This window comes from Lagopus muta, chromosome 13, assembly GCF_023343835.1.
Source record: "Lagopus muta isolate bLagMut1 chromosome 13, bLagMut1 primary, whole genome shotgun sequence".
NCBI classification, from domain to species: domain Eukaryota; kingdom Metazoa; phylum Chordata; class Aves; order Galliformes; family Phasianidae; genus Lagopus; species Lagopus muta.
Genome location: NC_064445.1, coordinates 14,215,638 through 14,239,419, shown reverse-complemented (window position 1 = coordinate 14,239,419; position 23,782 = coordinate 14,215,638). Strand labels below are relative to the sequence as shown.

Below are 23,782 nucleotides of genomic sequence, written 5' to 3'. Positions count from 1 at the left end.
AGGCTGGCTTAACAATCAGGATCAGTATATTAAAGAACCAACATATTAGTTTAGCAAAAAGAATCAATGAGTGCAGTGCCTAAAACTTCCCAGTTTAGTTTCACTTGGTGTGTGTACAGCCTTGTTCTTCTCAACTATCCTGCTTCACAGGAGCACTGGAGTCACAGCAGACTACTTTCATCTTTGCATCTACCAGGAGCAAGGATTTTTTCCTTGAATTTCACGTATACCATTTTGGGTTACAGTGCATTAAGATAGAAAGTTGCATGTTATGCTATAACGAGCAATGGAAATTTGCCAGATTGGGGAAAAACAGCTAGTCACCACGATGAAGCTGATAATGGAAAAACGTGGAGGAATTAAGTGATCTGAGACCACCATAGGCCACCACCACACGTGCCCAGAAGAACATTACCATATATTAATGAGTTCTTGGAAAAGAATGAATATGGATGCCAATGTATTGCATATGTATGTCTTAATCGTTTAAATGTAGAACTTGAACTCTGAGAGCGCATGCTTGATTAATCAAGTCACCCAGTACATATCGTGAGGAATGAAGGAACGCCGCCTTCTAAGACCACATCTCTAACTTCAGTTAGAGAGTTTTCTCTCCAGATTTCTGTATTTGCCCTAAGAATACTGCTACCACATCTTTACATCCACCCATCTTCCTAGAATATGTGGTGTGACCACTTCAAATCAACAAAGGTCTCAGCAAGAGCTGTTGAGTAAAAATAATGTAAGAAAAAAAAAAACAAAGAGAGCCATACGGGCCTTTAGCAGCACAACTCTTAAATCTTCCCTGAACATTTTTAACAATCTTTGATAATTTTCTCTTTATGACCTCAGCATTTTTGTCAGAAAGCTAAACTGAAAGTGTCATTTTTTTCAACAAAAGATCTTAATGTTAATGAGGAAAAGGTGTACTAATATTGACAAACAGAAAGAACACGTCCTTAGGTAAGTGCTGAACACATTTGAAATTCTAGTCCAAATGCATCTTTGCTGCTGAAGTATACAAGGGTTTTTTTTTCATCTGATATCTGTACAATCAAGTGATCTGATTTAGTGAAGTACGTATTGAACTAGTAATCAAACCCAGAAAAACAGAGCCCCTCGAGCAAACTAAGTGGCTTTCTGATGTCCTTGCTGACAGTATTTCTAAGAATTACTGAGAAGCAGTGAAGACTTGCAATGAGAGACAGAATGACTAAAGATGCACTTCAATAGAAAGAGCTGCCACTCCTCCCTTTCTGTTGGATATAAAGGGAACAAGAACTAGCTAGAGCTGTGAACTCATGACATTTCAAACACTGGATTTAAAAAATAAAGGTTTTCTGAGAAACACAACAGATTCATTACTCCATCCAAGATGTCGGCAAGCATTTCTGCACTCCAGCAGCCAAAGTCAAAGCTGCAGGAGGAAGATCCAACAGAATCAAGAGTACATACAGGGGACTAAATGGGTGATCAGGGCATAGCCCTAGGCCCTCAGCGCAGCTCCTTGGATAATGCACTGTTTTGAACAAAAGGAAAGGCAGTGCTGGGTAACCAATTTGTCTCCATTCACTACAGGGCCTTGGGGCAGTGGTGAACTTGCACTGTGTAACACTGATGAGCCAGCCTCATCTGCGATGCAACATTTCTCAGCTTGCCTCAGAAGGAGAAGGGCTGTTCTCACATTAAAATCATATCTATTATTACAAGTGAAAGATGTCTAAATTGCACATAGGTGGCAGGTGCAGAAACGCACTTTGGGGTGAGTGCATTATTGACTTTAGTGTCACAGGGGCTCAGAGGAAGAATACGCAGAATCAGCCAAAGCTGATTTCTGAAAAAGAAGCATTTCTAAGAATACTCCATGATTATAGAACAGGTTTTAAAGCATCATCACTTTAATTTGGGACATGGCCCAAGCAAGTACTTAATGAATTTTCATAGAGCTGACCAGGATCCTACCTGTGCAGCAAGAAAACTTTCACGTGGGTGGCAAAATCACCAAGGTTAAAATGGCTTTCTGCTCCATTCAACAAGTAGAGACACTCACTTTGGAATCCAGATTCTTCTTGCACCCTTCTGCATGTTCCTGCAAGTCCACACAACAAAACAAGCTTCCACCTCTGAACTAGGCTGTGTTTTCTATTGAACAACACAGTGGAATTCAGTAGTCCCTACCTCACGCCAGTCAGAAGAGATAGCAAAATTAAAAGTTGTCCAAAAATGAAATGCAAGAGTTGCTGCCTTAGTCACACCAAGCCTCTATTTCTCTGCTTCTCACACTGGCATTATTGGATCAGCTCAAGGAGAGTCACATCCTTCAAAGACTCCTGGTTGAAACCTACATGAAAATTTTATCTTTAGCCTATATCACCTGCAAGGCTCATACTGATCTGTAACAGCCTGAAAAAAGTAATAATTAAATTAACACAGGCAGACATCTGTGACCTCTGACTGAGCTTCACCTGAGATTTCCTAACCCAAATTGCTGTATACATAGAGCTGCTTTTCATTCTCCTGCTAGCTGATGCTAGGAGATTCTCCAAAGCTATTTCCTGTCCCTCTGAGTGCCCCAGTCCTGCTACAACTATACTTCCTTCTCCAATGCCTAACACAGATTTTTAGAACTTCAAGAGTCTTTTTTTATGGCTAAAACCTTGTGGGATCATACACATCATTCAGCGGCTTGAGATCATTTTATTTACTGCCTTAAACATTCCTCCACAGACAAAAAAAACTGGATGACAAACATACAAGTAGCAACAACTTCAGTCAGCCCATGATGGACAAGGACAGCACAGCCTTGACTGGACCTGAGTGATACTTGATGGCATAGAAAAGACTCCACTCCAGGCTTAATGACAAGCAGCATGAACTGGTAGAGATGTTTGCTATTAAAATAACTTATTTCTGGCTCTGTATTTATCTGCAGATAACATCAGTGAGACTGTGCTTTTTTTCTCCTCCTGATGGTTGATGCTGCCATCGACTCACTTGACCCATTCACCTACCACAGCCAACCCACAGGGGGACTTCTGCAACAGGGCCACCTCCTCCAGCTTCTCCTCTCAGATCCACCACAAACTGCAACATGCTGAAACGGCTGTTGTCACTCAACTTACAGTTGCAGCCAAAGACCCAGTCAGTGTGACTCCTCCAGGATTACTCTTCTCAATCTGTTTCACTCCAAGGGTGAAAAAAAAAAATCAATGCTTTGCATTCACTTTCTTTTTTCTTTCTTCCCTTTTCTACGTCGAAGGAAATGAAGCAACATCCATTCCAATTATTACTACTATCTAAAGCCTTTCCAATAACGAGGCATATGGACAGCTAGACACGCACAAACTAATCAGCTTTTACTGCCTGATAAAGCGTCACACTTGTCGTGTTTCCTGATCAGCCAAGCTTATTAGTTCACTTCACATGACGGTCACAAATTTGCATCTATTATCCACTGTCTGAAGATTTAAGAGCTTCCTGTTCTGCAGAGATTATACATCAATGGAAACAATTCTTAAGGGAGAGAAAAGAATATATTAGTTCAGTGCTAGCTTTGCTGGGCAGGCCTTGTTGGATTCATCACTTTAGTCTACTACACTGACTGAAACCAATGCAGATGGTTTTACCCAACTCCCTCAGAACTGAATGGCACTGTACTAGTAATAATAGCGCTAAACACTCTTCTGAATCCTTAAGAACATAAAGCAAATGAGACTTCTTTTTCTTTGGTTAAATAATAGTTCATTACATGCTCATAAAGTCAAGTGGGCACCTGAGCAGATGCGAAGTACCTTCAAGGCAGCACCGTGTTTAACAATTTCAGAAACAGCTTCCTCACACCCTGCCACTGCTGTGTCACCAGAGGTGCAGACGCAGAAGGAGGGAGCAGGACAGCACAGGTTCTCTGTGGTGCCCCACTCCAGCACGTAACAGACACCCAACTGCTCGTCTCAAGCACATAGCTTTAGATACTAAAACGTGGGGATGCACTCAATCACCAAAAATAAATCAGTGATAATCTTCATTTACACATTCCAAGTAGGACAAACAATAAGTGGAAATCAGAGCCAAATACTTTCCCTTGCAAACATTAGGGTTTGAGTCTTATATTGTTGATTCAATCTGGCTCCATTTCCTTTCCCAATAATGCCAGTTTCTTTCTCATTATTACCTCCAGCCAGAAAAAAAGGGAAAAAAAAGGCTGATAGTTATTCCAGCCATGAATCAGCAAACGGAGGAGAGTACATGAACATTCCGGATTGCATCTTCCCTGAAGAGATTAATTGTAGCAAGCTTGCCTGGCCTTCTGCCACCTTGTACTCCTGCATAACAATGTATGCACTACCGTTTGCCACCCTGCCCCTCAAAATGGGCATGGATAGCTGGTGTAAGTGTGCTCTCTAACAAGTCAGAAAGAGGGAATTAGCTGCCCTTTACTTTCTGCTCAGGTCAGCTAATTCTCAGAGTGGTCAGACAAGCTGCAGGGGGAGAGCTGTATGAAAATCACATCAGGCAGACAGATTGGTGAGTCCATTATCAGTGTCTTCCACATTGCCTGAGAATCCAGAGCGTGAGGCAGGAGCAGGGAGAGAGGGGCAAAGGGAGCAGTGAGGCTTGGTACTGTATGAACAGCCCTTCCACCAACATGCAGCAAGGGAAAGGAGAGCTGCACAGTTAAATTCATTCTCTTGTTGAACGGGGCTACAGATAGAAAGAGTCAAAAAGTGAGATGCTAACTGTCAGTGCAATTCTCAGTTGCATTTACAATGAATACCTAAGAGCTGGACCCTTTCTCTAACTCCCTTCCGTATTTCCAATAAGATACTCAGAGTCACATCTGAGAAGAACAGTGTGCACAACAAAAAGCTCAACATGCTAAAAGCGATGCATTTCAATAAACACGTTAAGGCTCTGTTCTGCTCACAAGGAAGAAAAATTGCTTCCCCTGGTGACACCAGGCAAAGTTTTTGCAGGTAGGCCAATAGTCATATATAGAAAGAAAAGCTGACATCACCCAGCTGGTGAAGGGAATTCCAACTAAACAGCACTCCTCCTCAAGGAGCCTAGCTCCAAGAGACACTCTCCCGTCCATGGCTGGCCCTTATGTGAGCCCAGAGTGGTTGCACCCTCGGTCCCCCCTTCTGGTCACTTAGGAAGCACAGGTGCAAACAATTTGTCTACGCTCCCTGGGCAGCCACAGCCCTTCACCAGATGCTCAATCACCAGTTCAAGCCCTAACAGCTCCCCTACAGGCACCTACTGACATTTATTCAAGTTCTGACAACATGGGTGCTGATGATGAATAAGCTCACTTATTTGGGCTAATGCTGCAACTCTCTCACCCTCACATGTTCCAAACTTCACAGATATTCAGCAAATCCCCAAAATATCCCAAGTATATCATCCCATAAAGGTCAGCAATCCTACTCCTGGTCTAATATTCACGAACCAATTCAAAAGCTATAGGAATCACAAAGCACCTGTTGGCATCCACTGGTCACCAGGATTTCTGTAAAAAGCACAAATTCTCCATAATAGACTATATTTATGTATGTATGTATTAATAATCAGTAATGAAGAGCAAAACACAGAAATACCTAATTTGTTCACAGTCGTCAACTACTTGAAGCTTGAATGACCAATGAAGAAGTACTGAGAAAGCTGCCGCAATTTTGTTGTGATACTTGCATGCTCTGTGAAATACCTCCTCCAAAAACATGCTTGTCATTCATAAAGACAGGGCCATGTAATCAATGGAAGAAGAGATACGTTAACTGTGAAAGACACCATGTGAACAAAATCTTTTTTGTCCATAAATTCCAAAAGAGAAAGATGGAAAACAATTCTCTCTGACTTAGCGACTGGGAAGCAGAGACTTCTTTGTGACCTGCACAGGTCTAGGCAGCAGCCAGCAGCCTGTTGTCTCAGTCCTGTGCACCTGCACTTTATTCTTCACATCCTCCTGCTCCTGAGACCACTAAGTACTTAGAAGAAAATAAGTTTTTTTAAGAGAAGGACATACAGTGAGAAAAACAGACAAAATCTTCTACAAACTAGAAAACAAACTGTCCCTGCTGTTACATAGTCTGTAACCAAGGGTACTGCGCCATTCTCTCAGGTCTTTCTTTCCCAAACTGCTTAATTCCACAGGGGGATTTAGCTTTACACGTCTAATTCTATCCGTGAAGGTAACAAAACAAAAACTGTTCATTGAGCCCATTTCCCTTTATGGCTCTGCTCAGACTCTCAAGCCAAGCTCCACCCTGGAGAAGAGGCACTCCAATCCCTATGGATAGTGAAAATGCAGCCAAATACAAGCCCAATTTAATGGCAACTATTTAAATCACTGTAAAATAAAGCGTTTTCTCAGGAACTTAATGAAATAAAATACAAGTCAGAACTATTTTTTTCTCAAGTAAACCAACTGGAAGAGTAGATAATCCCATTAATGTAAAGCACTGAAAATAGCTGAAAGAGGGATTCCAAGAGCTGCAAACACAACGCACACTGCAGAAGATGGAGCAGCAGCAGATTACCCATCCCATCCCTATTTTCTAATAGTGTATAATTAGTGGTTCCTTAAAGAAGCTGCACATGGCATTTATTCAAACTAAGCTTGGGTTTTGTTTACCAAAGACACGGAGCTTCATTCTTATCTCAAACACACTGCAGTGCCTGGATATGCCCTTCCTTAGGAGCGTGTTCTCAAATAAGTACCATACCACATTTCAACAGCAGTAGGCTTGTTCTCTGAAAAACCTTCTAGAATGTCATAGGAAGGAGTTTTAGGGGAAAAAAAAAATGTTTGTGTGTGAAATGTTAAAAGGGATGCATAATACCAAGAGCGTATTTGCTAAGGAAGCTGGCTGATTTATTTGAATATTTGCACAGCTTTTGCAGCAAATCTCCTTCGCTGCTTCTTCTGCATTTTCAGATCAGGGGAAAACACATGCACATACAAAATAAATAAATACACACACACACACAAATGGAGGAAACAATTCCAGCGTCAAAGGAGTAAAGCTTAAAAATGCATACACACAGGAAGAACTTAAAAAAACTGAGTAAGGAAATAGTTTTATGCCATTATAGATCTTATTGCAGCAGAGTTAGGATAAACAACACAATGTAAAATATCATATGGCTAACCAGCAAAAAAAAAGTTATACGACTATATGCCTTTCAGGTGAAGATCTTAACAGTGTGCTAAAAGTTCAGAAGTACACCATGAATTGAACATATGTCCATAACCCATTAAGTCACCTCACCACTCACGTTTCCAACTATATCAATTAATCAAGAACCATTTTTTCCCCTGCCAATCTCAGCAGGTGAATGCCTATAACAAATTGAAGGTGCACATATGTACCTGTGGCTGAACATTTCTCCTAAGAAATACATTACAATTTCAAAAACTCTCTTTTGACTCCAAGCAGTTCCCTATAAGCAGAAACACAAATGAATTTGTAGCTAAAAGCGAGTATTGCAACCTCATGCCATCAGGTCTTGGTACAAGAGTCTGAATGCCATTTTTTCCCCTGTACTGCCTATACAGTACACAAGGAGCAAGACAAGTCAAGCATGAATTTTGAAAGAGAAAATCTTCACTTACTGTGCGTTGGGCATATGTCAAAAGTACACCAGAAGTCACAAACAGAAGGATGCCTACCTTATGAATCCTTAGTTAACTGAGAAAGAAGCAGGAATCTCCCTGTCTCAGTTCCATGAAGACAGAATCTCTCTGGACTGAGGTAGAACTCTTAAACCTGGAAAAGAAAATTAAAACAAAGACGTGAGTCAATGATAAGACATGACTGTCTTTGAGGCTGAGTGACAGCTAAGCAGAAGTTGAGAAGCAGCATTTTGGATGCATCTTGGTTCTTCATCTATGAAATAAGATGAATTTACCTGCTTTATGGACAGCAGTAGTAATTATAGACAAAGCACTAAAATAATACAACACCATCAGCCATGAATACCTATGAAAACCTGGAATCTTGCAAACTGAATATTAGCATACAACAAGTTATGTTGGATTATGCAGAGAACTCATTAAAATTAGTTCTGTTTAATAATATGTTAAAATCTCTCTACATAGCAGTACATTAATTTTAAGACCAATTAATGACTGTGCTTCAAGATGCACTGCAACTACTGTTGCTCCAATTACTCACTGTTTCAGCAATGGCATTCAAGAAGCAAGCCAGGTGCAAACAGTTTGCCTGTTCTCCCTGGGCCAGTCACACCCCTTCACCATGTGCTCGATCACCAGCTCAAGCCATGACCTAACAGTTCCCCTACATGGTGACTATGTTTAAAAATAGTGTTTTGTAGCTGAAAATTTGCTCTATCAAATAGCTTGTTGTTGTATTCTTTGTACCTGTTGTAATTTCCGTGGAAATAAATAGGAGGCACTGCTTTTGGAGCAACCTATGTAGTAGAAGCTATTAATTAATGAATGAGTTCACTTACATGCTGATTGCAATAGAGCCTCAGGTGCTCTCAACTGACAGCAGACAACAAAGCAGCTTGAGATGCTCTGTTAGGACTGGTGGACTTGAATTCTGCTCTCATTGTAGCATTAGATCCTACAGCTACTGTGGGCCAGCTGTTTTTTACAAAGAAAAAAGAGGTAGCACAGCACCCCTCTGGGATTACACTTAGCATGACAAGCTCGTTTATTCCCAGCAGTTGTTTACCACTCTGTATCTTTCCTGCAGCAAGTGAGACAAAAGCAGAATTTGACTGCAGAATAGCTTGAACGCTACAATAGAAATGGGGCATAGGAGGACCTAGATTCTCTTCACAAACCAAGTGGAGACTCAAGTGAGGCTTTCAGCATCTTCTTTCTCTCCTGCACCTCAGTTATCCTCTACAGAAACCTGAGATACTCAGATGCAGTATTATACCCTACTATTGATCCATGTGAAATATCAGCTGTCTGAGATCTCAGGACAAGAAGGGCAACAGATCATCAATTTGCAATTTTGCTCATTTTCAGTGAGGAAATTTCCTGTCTCTCTTCTACCTGGTAAGGGCATCCTGCTGGAACCAGTCCTTATCAATGATGGCAATAAGAAGCTGAAGTCACTAAAGTTTCACCATGCACTCGGTGCCAAGTTTATAGCTTGCAAAGCGTGAAACTAAAAACAAAGTTATCACAAAAACATATTCAAGGACTGTTCCCTTTCACTGCAGCCCCCTAAGCTGTAAGGTATCATCATATGTATCATCAGAGATCAGATTTATTAGTATTTTGAGTAACTCAGGGTTGATTATTCAGAGCGGAAGAAATACGATCAGTTTGGGCTTACAGGAGAACCCATTGAGGAGGCTGAGAGCAGCACCACTGCAACAGCTCAGGCAGGGCCAATGCCCACCTGGGAGTCTGTCAGGGCATAGCATTCAGCAAGCACTGCTTCCCTAGGGCATAGCATTCAGCCTCAGAACCAGCCAGGCTATTTGCTTCCTGCTTCTGCAGGAATTGGCCCTACCAGCCCACTGTCACCTGGAGAAATTCACCCCTTCTCCGGCACACTCTTGGAGCTGTACCTAAAGTCTGAGGGAGGAGAAAAAGGTAACAGGCTTTTTTTGGAAGAAAAGAGAAGTAATATATTAGTGTACATATATATATACACACACAAATGTGAATGTATATATTTGCCATGTATTTGACTTACTGTGAGACTGTTCTCCCTAATAAAAATGCTGAGAGACACAGTCATCTTAACAGTCACCTTGCAGGAAATCACGTTTTGGATTTGGAGGATCTGGATTTATAGAGTCATTCTATTTTCACTACATTTTTCATGTGTTTCATAAAGCCAAACATGGAGTAATTTACTGCTTGTCTAGCATCTTTCATACCAAAAAGATTACAAAAATGTTTCACTCCCAATTAGAGCTAACCAGCTGGCATCAACCAGCCTCACTCAAAGGCAGCTCAAAGGTAGCAGAGCTAATAAGTTGGACTCACAAACTCAGTTCATGGACAGATGAAAGTTCTTAAAGTTCAATTACTTTTGCATGGCCTGAAGTCTCACCATCTTCCCACTAACCAAAGCCTTCTCAGGAAGAAGTATCTGAAAGCTGAATAGCTCAGCAAACGTGCCTTAAAATAAAAGCTGTTAGCCAAGTTGGCTTAGAAAAAAATATGTCATACAGCATATCCAGGAGCAGGACACAGAGATGAAAAAGCTGAATGCTCTCCACCTCTAGCATCCCCAAAATAGCAAGTGTGGGACAATGAGCATGGTTAGAGTCATAAGATAAGAGAAATAGGCTGGGGCACCACAGCAGGGAGGTTTTTAAATGAGCACAATCATTTGTATTTGACTTTGAAGAGAAATGATATGAATACCCTTAGCCTGGTGTGGAGATATTTTTATTGCTTGACTTTTACATGAACTTATCAAGCTAGTATTTGGACAGTAAAAATACATTGCAGAGATACATCAGTATGTCTGCAGTGCATCTGGCAGGGACTTGCAGCCTCTCTGTTCCAAGCCTCAGGCAATAATGTCCTGGGTGACAAGTTTTTGTGCTGAAGCATGAAACATCCACTGGATTTATGCAATTCACAATGTTCATGTGCTGACTTCAAAATCCATGAAGTATAGATGGCACTGAGATTTTTTTCCCCAAAAAAAAGAAAGGGTTATTCTTCTTTTAGAAGATGGCTGGAGCCACAGACAATGCACGATGCTATGAAGTCTGAGCTTTAATTAGAGAGATAAAGAAATGCATGTCTTCTGTTAAAAGGGAAGGTTGTATTGAATGTGTGACAATGAAACCGCTTCCAGGACAACTGCTGGAGCTGTTCCTGCAAGGAGCTCTGGAGAAGGAAGATAAAGAGCTCAATCTTCACAAACACTGGCTTTTTGCCATCTTTGCACTTTTGTGACTCATCTCCTACTGATTTCAGTAGGAAACAGAAACCTTTAATGTAAATAATACTTCTCATGGAGTTTTAACAAGGGCACCTTCCAATGCTAAATCCAAAACTAGTAAATTCTTTAAAATTAGTAATACTGAGGAAAGAAAGGGATGTTCAGGTGGAACTTTTCTGGGACTAGTGTCACATGAATAAAGTATTATAACCCATGAAAGAGAAGGGGCCTTTGGAACAGAGCGGGTTTAGTTCTTACAAGTTCCACTACAGAGAGTTAAAACAGAGACTTCCTCATTTAATAGAGACCCATACAACAATATGCCAATCAATGCCTCATGCTTTGTGTTTGAAACGAACCTTTGTCCAGCACAAGCAGAGAACACAATTCACATTCCCTGGCACATGGCAAACAGCAAGCAAACCCTAAATCCGGGGCAAAAAGTCTCAGCAAGCAGCACAATTATCTTTGCACCAGAGCTCCTGTATGTTTCTCTCTCTGAGAAAAAGAGATCACAAGATCTGGGCAAATCCTTGCCTAGAGCACTGACAAACAAGGTTGAAATGACCCCTGCTGCAGGAAAATATAAACATGCAAAAGAGAACACAAAAATCTTACTTTTAAAATGACAGCCTGTGTTTTCTAGCCTATAGACTTCAAATAATAGATTTTCAAAAGCTGATGTCTAAAAGAACAAATAATGTTATCAATGCAACTTAAAAAAAGAAAAATCTAAAAAACAATACAGTAATGGCTCAGCTAAGGACCAGCTTGGAAGTACAACCAAAGGGGAATCTGCTTTTTCATGAAATTTTGGAGATGTGCATAAAAACAGATGTTTGATTATGTACGTACTATTGTGTGGAATGTAGTACCAGTAAAAAACTCTTCAGCAGTACCCATTTACTGCTGCAAAGAATAAGAGCTGACAACATGGATGCTTATAAACAAGATTTACCTGAACCTCAGCAAAACTTCTCTTCTCCTGCTTCCAGTGCGTTTTCCATTCCATCCTCCTCACCTCAGGAGCCAGACCACTACAACTGCAGGCACCCCAGAAAGCATAAGGATGCTCTTCTTCTTAAGTAAGGTACAATTTACTTCATGTAAGGATTCTACTTTTCAGACTTGGAACTCAACTTCAGTGCAAATTTTTTTGGAAGAGGTGCTGCAGATTGGCATTCATAAAGCAAAGGGGAGTTTCTAATGGCTGCTGCTACGAACTGGGCAGAGCTGAGCTTCCCAGGCTGGTAGCAAACCAGCATTACTGTTTCCAAAGTTGTTACTTCTTACACATCTATCTGTGTTCCTGCCTGCTGAGCAGTTTCCGTTCACATCAGGAGCCCCTGTGGTTAAGCAGTCCTTGAACCCAGAGCAACGAGCTGCAGCAGAGGGGATTTCCAGCAGGGCTAAGCTGGTGCACAGACTGAATCCCGCCAACAAAAGCACCATGTATCGCTGTCATGTGGAGAGACATCACTATCTCAGCATCCTCAAGTTTGTTTAATTCTCACATTTTAATTTCACTATTATTCGCGCTATTCCTCCTGATCTTGTAATTATTTTTTTAAAGCAACAACAACAAAAAAACCACTAAACAAGATCAAGCCCATCAAATACAAACGGAATATTTCAGCATACTACCCCCTCCCCTTTTGCAAGTTAGTGCATCACTTGCAGCCTTGCTTTGATTTCCCTGACGTAAGGATCATCCAATTTGCTGCAATGCTGCACAAAATAAATCACTAACCTCTTAAAACAACAAAAGGAGGGTATTTAATGAGTCAAAGACAATATTGTATTACCAAAGCAAAGATTAGAGGAACTGAATTGTTCCTTCAAAATAAAATTTGAAAGCTTTACAGAACCCAAAAAGGAAAGAAAAAAAAAAAAAAAAAAAAGCCATACATAAAGAAAATACAATTACTGCAACCATAGAAATACTGATGTTATTGGTAGAAAACATAGCAGGGCTTTTTGAGAGAACACCACTGAATGAAAGCAAGAGAAGCAAAAACCAGATGAAAGGAAGAAAAGAAGAGACAGATGAAAGAAAAGATGAGAGCTGGAGGGGTCATTGCCTTCATCTAGACTTGCTAACTTCACTGTTCAGAAACAAAAACAGTGACTCTTCTTCCCAAAATTGTCTCTAAGGACTCTGTAGCCATTTGATGATTTAAAAATATACATATATATGATTTGAAGAAAAAACTATATTTTTTAATGTCACTCAGCAGCAGTTCTGCAGCTGGGGATTTCTGTTCATAGAATGATTTGAATTTGTTTCTGCTCTAGTTATTTCATTACAACCATAGGATTTATTACATGGTAATTCCCCAAGCTCTTATAAATCTATTTGTTGTTTTGTTTGCAGTTTTTTTCTTTTCCTATGATTCCAGTCTGGCAACAAATTTTCCATATAAAATTTAATCTATTGTATCTTACTTTTGCATAATCAGATCATTAAAATGCATTGCTAATATGTAAATCTGAGCTAACCTCATTACCATAATTATGCTCCATAATTATTGAATAAACAAGCATTTTAGGAGTTTTGAAGTCTGCTGAGAATGCTTTTTGACTTTGGGAGTGGCCTTAATTATGTGCTCCCTAATCATTATGATAAACCTTTGTGACAACTCTGTTACGTGACCATTTTAAACACTGCTCCTAATCTGCGCAGCAAGGACCAAAGGTGGATGTGCTGAGAGCACGGCAGACAGCATCCCCCAGTCACAGCCCAACTGCCACATTCCACATGAATTAGTATTACTGCTTAATTTATAGACAGTACTTTGCTCACAAGCCTCCACATACTTTAAGGAACGACAAGGGATGAGTCAAATTTTGCCTTTTCCTCTGGAAGCAGTAGAATTAGTGAGCAAACATCTCTGTGTGTGGCCTAAGTTTATTGGATGGAAATCGTTCTGCAATAACACACTCATCATCATGGACTTTACACCAGTACTGCATGGATGCCTGATGAAACTGCTTTCAAAAGCAATGACTAGTAATTTTTTGGGGTTTTTTTGGTTTCTTTATAAGAGTTTGTTTGTAAGTTTTTAAAATATACCCCTAAATGAGGCATAGGGTAAACACTGAAGCTAATAAACCTTAGCCAATGTATGAAAGATTCAGCCCATTACCTTTAGGAAGCATCATGAGCAGAATCCCGCTGGCTTCCTCAACTCTGTTACATCTTTAGTAAGAAGCAGATAGTTCCATGACTACCGTTGCCAGAAGATGTCTGAACCTAAACAGAAAATGGAAACCTTCATTCTTTGCAAGACCCCCAGGAAAAAAAATCCAAAATCTGTGGTAGATCGGCTCTTTGAACAAGTGTTTCAGAAATGATCAGTAAGGACTTGGCAACAGTTGGGTGTCCTTGGCCCAGAGTGCTATAAACAAAAATACCTGTGTATTGAGCTTTTCTCCTTTTACATGAGATTTTGTGCAGGAGACTTAATTAAAGTTTTTGTCAAAGTGTAAGAAGGTCAATAAGATTGATCCATAACAAGTTTTCAGGGTGAAAATGAAAAAAGCTGTTTGATCTATGTTTTAGGGGAAAAAAAATCAAGCATATAAAGCATAGTAGGCATACTAACTTGCTAGCATAAAAGACAACTGATAAACAACTCCGTGGTTGTCCAAAGGGCAGCAGAAAATATAAAATCCACAGATTATTTTAGCCATTTTTCTTGAGTTCCAAGGCTGTTTTGTTGTTAGCTGATTTTCTAATAACAAACAAGAGAAAGTGATGGCAAATTTTTCAGCTCTTTCAGAAAGCAGCTCTCTTTCACTACTCCTTTGTAACAAAGCCTCTCAACACACAGCCTCTACATACTCAGTCCCTCATGTCTTCTTTCCTGGAAACTGAACTAGAAAGGAAACTCAAATTAGATTCAGGCAGTGATGAACATTACCATTTTGGTGATCTGAAGCTTGTCAAGCCTTCTTATCCTTTCAGTGAACATCACATTATCCTGCCACTGGACAAAGATTTGATGTGAAATGACACTTCACTGTGCATTTAAAGGACAGACAGACTGTTTTACCTTAGATGGGAGGAGAAAGAACAGAAAAGAAAAAAGGATTATTCGTGTTCATGGACACAGGCAAACACCAGCACTTCTCTACATATCGATTTTGTACCTTTCTGCACAGTCTTTTTTTTGAGAGTGTTGGGATATGACAGAAGTAAACGTCAGTGAAATAAATCATTTGGTTTTAAGGAATTCAAGACAAAGAATAAAAAGAAGTTCAAGTGATTCGAGAAATGCATTCAGGGAAACATTTTAACCTAGAAATTAGCCACAAGGAAATTGTTTGGGTATATGAAATAACATTCAAACTACATTTAAATTTTTATTGATCCCATTAAATCTCGAGTCCATCCTTTCCATACAGAGTAATTTACAGGGCAGAATAGGTTCTTCTGTTTGCAGAACAGGTAATAGAAGGAAAAAGACGATCACAGCTTTATTTGGTGGGAAAATCTCAGCACAACACCAGCCTGCAAGCCCACCCCAAGAATGGCACTGAATAATACAGAAATACTTCTCATTTCTGCAGAGACTTTCAGTGCAGAATCTGGAAATATTTTGAGGTATCCATTTCTTAAATTTCACTAATGAAATGATAGGGGCATGCACACCTTCTGGATTTAAAGGAACAAAAAACTATGTAAAGATACATGGTTACATTCCTTTTTGGGGAGAGAAGGGAAAACGACTAACTTCAAGTCTTTCTTACAGGACTATTCAGACGTCCTATTATCCCTTTTTCTGCAATCTGAGTTTTTGATATCCATCTGCATTGCACCCTAATTTTACCATGGTTTTGTTCCTCCATTACCCAGGTGAAGCAGGTTTGGCCCCAGTCTTTCCTCCTGCCACTTCACCCAGACACCCCTAAGCAGCCCAGATAATTTCTGTGGTGATGCAGGTTTTTAAAATGAAATCAGAATCCCACAGTGCAAATAAGTATAGCCGGCCAGGGCACAGCCATATCCCTTAAGTCAGTATCAGCAGAAGAGACTCAAAGTGATGCCAGGCTCCCTTGCCCACTTGCTGCAGCACTTCACCCACAGCAGCCCAGCAGTTCCTGGGGCTGCACTTGGCTCAGAGCAGAAAGGGGAACTGCAAGGTGAGGAAGGAGCAGAAGGAAGAAGTGCTTGCCCTGCTTTGAGAGAAGGGGCTCACGACTTTACAGAGCTGCCCCACTGTTTAGGAAGAGTTTCACAGGAAATTCTGATTAAACCTGCAAAGCTGCTGGGAAGAGCTGCCCAGTGTCACAAAATGAGTGGGCTGAGTTGGAATCTTTCTCGTCCGTTCTTCTGTTCGCTTAGTTTGCTCAAGGAGTTTTCAGGACCATCCACCTCTCTGAAACGCTATCCCTGTGTCACAACCACTTCATACAGGCTGTACGTTTGACAGTTTCTCTGTCACAGATAAGCAGCAGGTATGACAGCAAGCACTATCATGCCATATGCTTCATTTTCTTAAGTGAAAAAAAATGGTGCTGATTCATCAGTAAGAGCAGCTATTTTCTCGAACTGCAAAGCTTGCTTTCACTAGGTGTCAATACGTCAAGATACCAAACCAAGATGGGCCATGCCTTCACCTCTGTCAGCTGATTTGAACTCCCAAAAAAGCAAAAAAGGAACTCTGTCTGGTCAAGGTGACTGCATGGTGTACTGCTGCCACAGCACCTTCCATCACATCTGTCTCTCCCACAGGCCTTGCTTGTGAGAAAGGAAAGGAGCTGCATAACATACCATAGTGTCAACTCAGACCTTCTAACATTCCTCCATTAACTTCAGTAGGTACATTTCCCAAATTCAATATATACCATGAATTACACAGCTAAGAATTGTGAGCTGCCCTTATAATTTATTCTGCCTACAACTCAGAATGAAATGTACTCCTTATAAAGGGCACTTAATGACTGGTCCTAGAATTGGACAGGTTGGGGGACCTTCCCGTTGGCCTGGAGACTGTACTAAGGTGATGCTCAGAGTCTCAAATTCAGTTTCAAATGCCCTGTTTCGCTGGCACAGCCTCTCAGCTGACTTCATTTTTTCCTTTGTTGAAGAGTGAAGTGACCATTCTGTTCCAAATCTCCCCACCTTCCTCTACACATTTCCTAAAGCATTTTTTCAATGCAGAAAAGTGGTTATTGCACTCTGCACATGCTTGTGACACTTTGCTTCAAAGAAAGAACTGCAAACCCCTCTTCCTGAAGCAAAACAGTTAATTACACTAAGCTAGTTAATAGCCTTTCATCATCAAGGACTGGTTCTTCCGCACACACAGGGACAGAATCCATTAATTTTTATGTATATCCTTTTATTTATCTTTCTCCTACCAGCTGTATGATAATTTATTCTCTGTCACTGTTCTTAACTCATGAGTTCATTTAAAGTGTGATAGCAGTAGAAATATATTAACAGTTTCCAGAGAATAAAATCTTTCTGAAAATGGAATCCAGCACTTTACTTTTACAAATACAGAATTTAAACCTTTTGCACTTAGCTTAATTAATTAAGTCCACACGGAAATTACCCAAGCAGTGCTGTATGGCACAATGTGTATGCTGATACCTAATTATCATCAATTCAGGCAGAACAAAGAAGCCAGAAAATTGCCTCAATATAAAAGGTATGTTGGGATTGGCCAAGGAGTGAGCAGAGCAGCCCCACGCCAACAGGGGCTGCTTTGAGGTTTCTGGGCTGTGATCTCTCAAGCTAAGGCTGCTGCAGCCAGAAGGAACAGCCACTGTCTTCTCCCCATCTATCCCTGCACGCGCATCCCACCTCCTCTTCTATGTCATACACTGTTTATTGAGTTTACTGATTCAGCTGAAAAGTGAACAGGTTTGGAAAAGCCTGGCAGTGGAAAGTAAGCCCATGGAACTGCACCTTGGGCCACCACAAGGTTCTGAGATGCCAGAGATGTACCCCGACGACCTTCCAGAGCCATGCTGCCTCGTGCCACAGGCAGGGCAGGATGTGAGGCCCTGAAGAACAGACTCATCCATGCCCCAGCACACTTACCCTGGGTTGCTGAGCTCTGCAGGGCTTCTGTGAGCTTTCAGCATTCAGCTCCCTGTTGGTTTTACACACCAGTAACACAGCCGTCAGCAATGCTTTTGCAGCATGCAGAAGCGACAGGCTCTTCTCTCTTGGGAAGCGAGTTTGTAAAAGAATTCTCCTCCTTTAGCCGCCAGTCCTGCCAGTCAGCACGGCGGGGACACCGTGCGCCCTGCCCTCACGGCAGCCACGTTGCGGGGCCCGCGCCTCTCGCCCTGTGGTGCGGCAGCATCCTGGGCCCCGTCGCGTGGTGTGGGCAGCCTTTTCAAACCGACATTTCCGCTCCTCCTTTCCCCTCAGCACCTTCAGTGTCATTAGGAGTAGTTAGAAGATAATTAGTCAGGAAAAAGCTATCCGATTCTTATGTAAAAGAGCCACTTGGCAGAACAGCTTCCAGAAACGGCCGCTGCTTGGTGTAAACGGCCTTGCAGAGCACGGCAGCGCCGAGCAGATACAGAGATGGCACTCAGCTCCTGAGCTGCAATGAAGACAGGAGGGACAAACTGACATAAAGCCCTGCCAAGCTGAGAACTGCCAGACTCCCCCAGTGGCTGTGGAGGGCTGCAGGGAAACCTCTGATACGAGCAAATAAGCAAAAGAAAACTGAACGTGGGGAAAAGTTAGGAAAAGATACACATCCACATTCCATCCTAGCAATCATTATTATTGATTTCACTGCTGTCTTTAAGGGATGAATCTATTACAGGAACCAGTACTTGGCAAAATTACAAAGAAACACATGCTTTCCCATAAGCAGCTATAGACGATTGCCCATCTCTATTTGTTTGTTATAAGTCTCAAGATCCAACCACTATCTGGAAAAAACATTTCAATATTGACATTCGCTTTAAGCAAACATGTAGTTAAGGAGGAAAAAAAAAAAAACAAAAACAGTGAGAGAGGAAGTATAAAGTAAATTCTTCTAATTCTCTTTCTAGTTAAACAGGTATGTTTTCACGGCAGCACTGGGTGGAAACTTTCAGCTTCCAACAAGAAGAAACTAATATGCAGTAGTCAATATCCTAGTGGAGAAGAAATAGGAAATAGGTACAATATTATGTATAGAAAAGTATCTCAGTCTTCTTGTTCACCTGTCATACCCTTGCTCATAAACAGTTAATTCAGTAGAGCATTTAAAGGTCAAAGGTTTCTCAGTTTTAAAATTACAGTTCTATTAATCAGCCTGCTTTGGCTAGGATTGATTTGTATTTTTTAATAAAAGAGATGTAAATCCCAGAGTTTATTACACAGGCCTTACAATGGTTTTATTAAACATGTCTTAGATGGTTTTCCTCATGTCTAGAAGTGTGGCTGTAAAGTCACCTGCCACAACTAACTCAGAAAGAACCCACTGTGTACAACCTGGTCAATTCCACATTGGCTCCATCTCACTCAAAGCATGTTACACACCTATATGAACCAAAATGTTCATCTTCAGTTATTACACAGTTAAACGACATAGCTGCCCTAAGAAAAACAAGAGAGCTTTTTTTTAGTTCAGTTCTGTGTACCAGACCAAAATGCAAAAGCATTTTCTTTTATTTATTCCAAGATCAAACTCTCGGAGTTTTCAGGTTAACTAGATTATTTCTGAAATTCTGTTCGTATATAATAGAAAATTGCTGCATTTCAATGTAATTCTTGCTTCTCCAAAATGCAATGTCAGTAAAGCAGGGCTGTACTAACATGGAAGTAGGCAGTAGCACAGGCCCACCAAGGGCTGCCATAGACATCAAATTAAATACAATTATGGAAAACCTCTAAAGAATTTTATAAAACATAATGGGCTTTTTAGAACTGATTATTTAGAGCAAGATTATTTTTCTTCTAACTAGTACTACAAGTTTCAAGAACTTCAAAGCTACCTCAGTCTCTTTTGAATTCCATCTGCTTTCAGAATCACTTCTATAAAATCCTGTTTCGGCCCAGTGTTAGCCAAAATCTTTCTCAAGTACCCACATTTAAACATATGACTTGCACCACCCCAGCTCCTGAGAGCACTTCAGCTCATGTTAATTTTAAGCACATGTTAATTTCAAGCACATACTGAAGGCTCTCCTGAGCCAATGCTAGTAAGAGCTGTGGCTGTACGTCCTTGGCAAGGGGATTTCTTCAGCTTCAAAGCACTTGGACCCTGTTTTTACTAACACTGCAATAGTCTGCCTTTGCCCCTTGACAGAAGATGAAAATCCACATGGCTGTTAGCTGGAAGGGACCATGAACCCTGCCGAAGCAGCTTTAGGTCCCACATGTGCCACTGAAGGCAGATTTCTACCACTGCCACCCCTGGCACTTCTCTACTACACATTTCCCTTACAAAGTTATACGTGCTGCAGCTGCATCTCCATATCTGCCTTTCTGCATACAGAGAGAGATGAACCACAGCAATGAAAATGAATCTGAGTTTACGAGCAATACTGTTTGCTCCTAATGTTTGGAAGCATTAATATTTTAGAATTTACTTCATCCCTTCAAAAAAGCAGTCTCTGCCTCAAATAGATTCATAGCATAAGAACTTCAGTTTAAGCTGCCCAAAAATTAGAAAGCAATCCAGATTCCACAGTTGCCTGTTTTACAGCACAATGGTTCATCACATATAGGATTGTAAAACTGCACTCCTATGTGCGGGCAATTTTAACACCTGGGGAAGGCAGGAAGCTGAGCTATACAGATCCATGCTCAAGTTTCATGCCCATGCAGAACAATCTTGAAACAAGATTGCCAGCAAACCCTATGCAAATGATAGCAAGTTATGCACTTTCACAACTTTTTAATTAACAACAATCACAATGACATCCATGCTAGTGAATAAACGGGTGGTGTTCTGTCACACAGTTGTTAGTTTTCTCCTCGCAGCTCAACTTATTTGAGTGCTTTTGCAAGGAACTCCAGCATGTCCTACTGGGCAGCAGAACACACAGAGAGAAGAAAGCTGTTAGCAAGTCGATCTTAACATGATTTATTTCCAAGTGGCAGATACCAAGCAGGTAGTATATATTTATCATTTGGACAAGGCCTCAATAAAGACAAATTTGGACTGTGAGTCTTTCTAAGAAACAGCTCAGCTACAGATACACCAAAGCTCACTTTGCTGCTTAATTAGACGCATGCTTCAGCTGGTCTAGCTGGAGGTTTTAATATAGTTGATGTTTGTATTCAGATATGAGTTTTACTACTAGCAGTTTAAAATATGAGAGCATTGAGGCCAAAGAGTACAAAATCCTTTTCAGACTGTGTTTCCAACACCAATAATCAGTAGACATTACACATCAAAACACAGTTCCTGAGACAATAATTAACGTCCATTTATTTCCTGAATAAAGGTACTGTAAAATCTCATTAAAATACATGAGCAGCATTGAATCCTGTTGAAGACTCGGAATAAATGACCAGTTTAGGACAATACAAGCAAGATGTTGGAAGTATTTCTGGTCACCATGAAATGGGGGAGGGGAGTGGGAGAAGCAGAGCGGGGTAGAGGAAGAAAAAAGCAGGAGCAAGTTTCATTTTGCTAAAAGAAAATAATACACTAAGCTTTCTTTTGTCTATGCCTACTAGCTGGCTATCCATCATAAAAATCATCTATTATTCACTGTAATTTAAAATATTTTCTGTGCTCTGTGGTATAGTTCCCCAGTTTCTTTGAGACTAACCTAGAGTCAACCCAATATTCATGCGCAGATAATCTTTCTTTCACGTCAATGGGAGCTCTGGGAGCGCACAGGTTGCAGAAATGAGGCTGAGCAACTCCATGGGATTTAAATACACATGTTCCATCAAAATGAATGAAAGGTAAACCTCCTGTGTGGCTTGAAAATCTCAATTACTGTTCTGAACTTAATTCAGTGATAAAAGTTCCCATCGTTCATCTGCTCAACAATATGCAGAGCTGCCATAGGACAGCATGCTCTGTGGTTGTCTATTAGCTTTGTAAAATACAAACATAACCAACCTGACTCTAATGTCAAATCCCAGTTATAAATAATTCTGTTCTACCAAGTGACTGCCCACGTGTCCAGCATTACACACGTAATGAAAATCAAGTTCTTTGCTTGCCTACTCCGCCATCAACCAGGAATAACTCATCTGATGTCAAGGGAGCCATGTGGAGTAAACCCAGTTCAAGTGCAAAGAGGAAAAAAAAAAAAAAAAAAGGAAGCGTCTGATCTGTGATTTCTCACAAACTCCTGAACCCACTGTTCTTCTAAAGGCAAAAAGTTGCCTTAATTTCTGTCCTTTCACAGGTATTGTTAGGACAGCCTTTCTAAAGAGAGTTTGCAAAAGCAAGGATGCCAACCCACTGCAGAGGAGCACAAAAATATCCTGAGCACTTTCCCAGTTCTCACGGTTCCCATCACTAACAACATGGATGTCTGAAGGGAATCTAGAGCTTAACTGCACCAGGTACTTACTAGCTGGAGAGCTGGCAAGCACCCAGACCAGACCCAGCAAGCCTTCTGCTGTGGATGACAGATCCACTTCCTACATGAACTGCAAGCCATGTTTACAGCTGTTAGATCTTCTTAAAAATACAGAAGCTTGACGATATATTTTAAAACAGCTCCTAGAAAAAAGAAGAAAAAAAGGTTTTTGCTAGTGTATACTGTTCTCATGTGCTTCCCTCCAACCCCTTTTTGAGTGAAAAATCAAACAAGAAATCTGCACAGGGCTACATAGAAGTGTTCTTTGCACCAAGAGCCCAAAATATTTCTTAACATGATGTGATTCAGACAGGTAAACAGCCCTTCTCCTAGTGACTGCCTAGTGCCTCCCCTAGCCTGAAGAAAGCCCTGTTTTCTCAAACCTTTTATGCACCTCGAAGTATTATAAGCAGTAATAGCTCTTATCAAGCTTGTGTTGCAGCACATCTTCTTCCTTAGCAAAGGAGACCAAAAAGACTTAGGAAACCTCAGGGAGAAATGGCTCTGGGTAAGGCCTAAACACAAAAGCTGAATACCCTCATGGGAAAGGAGAGACAAAGGAAAACACAAAGGATAAGCTTCTGTACAAGTCAACAGAAAGAGAACCTAACAAGCAGCCATATTTCAGGTTATCACAAAGCTCATGTAAATGCATTAAATCATTTATTTCTGAAAAGAACGTGAAGATTAACCCAGCCCATCTTGTTACCTGTATGGCGCTCATTAGTTTCACTGAGAATTCACAGCAGAAAAACAGCAGCTGAAAGGGCTGCCAAAGCCTAAAGGAGCTGCCTAAAGCCAGGGTAGACTTGACTGAAGACCTCCACCTGATTCTTCTTCACAGGAGGAATGCAATTGAAAAATTCTAGCCTGACAGGTAATTTGCATTGTTGAATGATTACATATAATTTAGCAGCTTTTTAGCTTTCCTTGATGCATCTGTGTTAGGCAAGTGTGGCAACACAGGTCAGCTAACTTAAGCTAAATACCTCAAAATGCAAGCAAAGGGGAATTTTTATTTTATTTTATTTTTCTTTTTTATAAAAAACACATCAACAGGCCTTCAATGTCAGCATTAAAATTCTGTGGTCTAACCTCACTAGGCAACAATTGTGGAATGCCAGGTGTCAGGCGGAACGAGAACTGTAATGATTTATACAGTCAAAGAGTTTTTCATCTCAGCATTTACTGAGAATTTTAAAAGCACTCTCCCTTTTACCACGGATGGATCTTAAAAATAGTAATCACCACCTGGTATACTTCACCAACACTTAAAAAAAAAACAACCAGAAGAGGTTGTACTTTGCATTGAGGCAGAACATCAGTAGGAAAGGAAGTACTATGTACTGTGTGCTAATGTAAGTAGACACATGGAAAGAGAA

At 40.7% G+C, this 23,782-nt stretch overlaps 2 long non-coding RNA genes across 6 annotated transcripts in view; both read right to left on the bottom strand.

Annotated features, from left to right (window-relative positions):
* The window catches only part of LOC125699716 (uncharacterized), an 81,946-nt gene extending 73,663 nt beyond the window's left edge, over positions 1–8,283 (bottom strand). For 4 of the 5 annotated variants that reach the window (XR_007379664.1, XR_007379662.1, XR_007379661.1 and 1 more), the window contains exons 1-2: positions 7,909–8,134; positions 7,670–7,766 (exon numbers count right to left, since the gene is read on the bottom strand). This is a non-coding gene — a long non-coding RNA (uncharacterized LOC125699716). Of the gene's footprint in view, positions 1–7,669; positions 7,767–7,908; positions 8,135–8,174 lie in introns of those variants that run through there. The other variant, XR_007379665.1, reaches the window with a different exon arrangement.
* A 6,995-nt stretch (positions 8,284–15,278) lies between these two features.
* Positions 15,279–23,256, bottom strand: LOC125699728 (uncharacterized). Its single transcript, XR_007379684.1, has 3 exons — positions 23,110–23,256; positions 22,392–22,543; positions 15,279–18,457 (listed from the first exon to the last, which is right to left on the bottom strand). It is a non-coding gene; the product is annotated as an uncharacterized LOC125699728 (long non-coding RNA).
* Positions 23,257–23,782: the final 526 nt, after the last annotated feature.